The 2,545-nt window shown below is 34.0% G+C and overlaps 1 long non-coding RNA gene across 1 annotated transcript in view; it reads right to left on the reverse strand.

Annotated features, from left to right (window-relative positions):
* Positions 1 to 435: 435 nt before the first annotated feature.
* The window catches only part of LOC105310853, a 3,329-nt gene continuing 1,219 nt past the window's right edge, over positions 436 to 2,545 (reverse strand). Inside the window, exons 2-3 of the long non-coding RNA XR_897563.2 lie at positions 2,156 to 2,224; positions 436 to 606 (exon numbers count right to left, since the gene is read on the reverse strand). This is a non-coding gene — a long non-coding RNA (uncharacterized LOC105310853). The remainder of the gene's footprint in view (positions 607 to 2,155; positions 2,225 to 2,545) is intronic.

Here is a 2,545-nt window from a genome sequence, read left to right on the forward strand (position 1 = left end):
GCTAGCATCATTGCCTCAGCTCCACTTCAGATAATCAGGCATTTGATTCTCACAGGAGCACTGGTCCCTGGTGCCAAAAAGGTTGGGGACCGCTGCTTTACACTAAACTAGTGAAAAATAAAAATATTCAGATAGAGATCATGTGTAAAAGAAAATACAAAGTTAATGCTGATTTTGCCACAACTCTTAATACGTGCATTTAACTAACAATTCTGAACTGAAGAGTTTGGAGAAGGAACAGCCATCAGGCAGCAAGCCAACAAGGCAATAGCACTATTTCAAGACAGCTGCAGTCACTGATTTTTTCAGTGTCTTCTACTTGCTCATTTTCGCTGACATAATAAAAACTTTTTTGGGAATAAAAATAATAATCATCTGCCCCTACTTCACTTTCCTGCCAATTAAATAGCCAAAAAACAAAAAACACCTCACAAAAAAACTTACATGGCACTGTAGTTCCAAATCTGGTAGGATTCAACACTATAAACCTGTTCTTCAAGCTTCTTCGTCCAACGCCTTGAGCTCCTATCAATACTAAAGTCTTTCGCTGGAAGGGAGGCATTTTGGCTACCTCCTCATATATCTGGATTTCATGACGATCAAATTCTAAATGTAAAAGGAAATGGACCTCATATTCAGTTATCTTTTATATAGGTGAAAACCTCTGCTGTTCTGTTCAGTAATGGCTTAGTTGTCTTGATAGTTAAATACCACTTGAATTATATTCAGTACACATTTATTTTCATACATTTGGTAAAGTACATAAATTATTTTATATTTTGATTTAAACATCTGCTTCCATCCATTTGCCCTTAAAAATGTTATTTAGCCAAGCTAAAAAAAAATGCCTGTGCTTTATCCTTATCACATAGTCTATCCATTACAACCTCTTTCTTACCAATTCATCAGTAGAATAATTCCTTTAATATAAATAACCAAATGACAAATAGTTATATAATTTATATATATAAAGTGTGTACCTAATATGGAGGGCAGCAGTACACCTAGTGTGCGTGGCTGCTTAAATAAGTGCCGTAGAAGGAGTAGGCCCTTCCAGTGACGTAAATGAATAAATGATGTCTGGTGACTCTGCAAATATCAGTTTGATTAATAAAATGCATATAAACATACTGACATCTAAATATTAGGATTCTGAATTTATGTAATAAAATATAATATAGGATCCAAATTATTTTCAGTAGAAACACACTCCAAAATTATAATCTTAGTCAATGGGAAAATCACAAATTTTATATTTTGCAAGAAAGCTTTAAGGACATATATTTAATGAATAATAAAGCCAAAGTGAATTTGAAATATTATATTGCCTATTATTCTGGCTATAACACATCTTCCTTAGGCTATGATTTTAATGACAACTCTTTCTTCGCACAATTTCTCCACAGCACATTAAGCTAATATTAAGGGAGAATCTATTTTCTCTTTGTTAGTATTATTATTATAGTATTTCCCTTATCATATGCTATTTAGTTTATTACCAGTGGAGAGACAGCTATGAAGTCAAGAAACTACTTTAAAACCATCAGTTCCTCTGAGTAGACCCCCAGAGCCTTCTGGTTCAGGGCTATACTTCACTCCTATCAGCCTCTCTAACCGAAGAGAGTAACTATGATAGTTGTCATATTTATCTTTCCTTAAGTCTAAAAGATTTTAGAAAGAATCCTACTAGATCAGACTAAGATTTATTTGGTCCAGTAATATTTTTCCAAAAGTATCATGGACAATGTTATGGCAGAATATAGTTCCCCTCAATCATAACTCTTTAAGCATCTTCATAAAGGCATTTTGCTCTTTAGAAATGACACATAAATTACTTTTGAAGTTCTCCAAACAAATCACTTCAATGATAACATTGCTCCTTCATTAATAAAGCATACATTCTAACCGATTCATTTTATTGTAAACTATACTCATGAAATAAAGCACACCGGTGATAATATAAGTATATGTAATACCAGGATTTATATAATGTCTTCATATTATATTGTACCATATATTCACAGGCCAGCCCCTTGCAACTAGGTACTAATCTGAATTACATTCATCGAAAATTACACATTGAGAATTTATGCTACACTGATTAACAATATAAAGTTATTTCACTTAGACTTCTCAGAAAGTATTTCAAACATACCTGCATTTCTGGTTGTGAGATACATCATCTTTTTCTTTTTTTTGCTACTTATGGTTCCACAAAAAGGTCCTGAAGGGTGACAAGACAAATATAACTTAAACAGTATGTACGAATATGATAAAACTGCCCTGTGGTTTTCTACAGGGATGGGGGAATTATCTTTCCAGTGTTGCATCCTACAGTGAAGAACGGGGTGGTTGAGCCACTGAATTCTGATACCATACCAGCAGGTGGCAGAAAGGGATCAAAAAGTTTACTTTTGAGAGATACAATAAGGCCGGTGGGAGGGATTAATTCTAGGTATATTTTAAATAAATTCATTTGCTGGGTCAGATAAAAGAGGCAAAGAAAGGTGGCCACAAAGGACTGCGTGTTACTCATTGTGTGGAG

Source organism: Pteropus vampyrus, unplaced genomic scaffold (assembly GCF_000151845.1).
Source record: "Pteropus vampyrus isolate Shadow unplaced genomic scaffold, Pvam_2.0 Scaffold13254, whole genome shotgun sequence".
Lineage (NCBI taxonomy): Eukaryota > Metazoa > Chordata > Mammalia > Chiroptera > Pteropodidae > Pteropus > Pteropus vampyrus.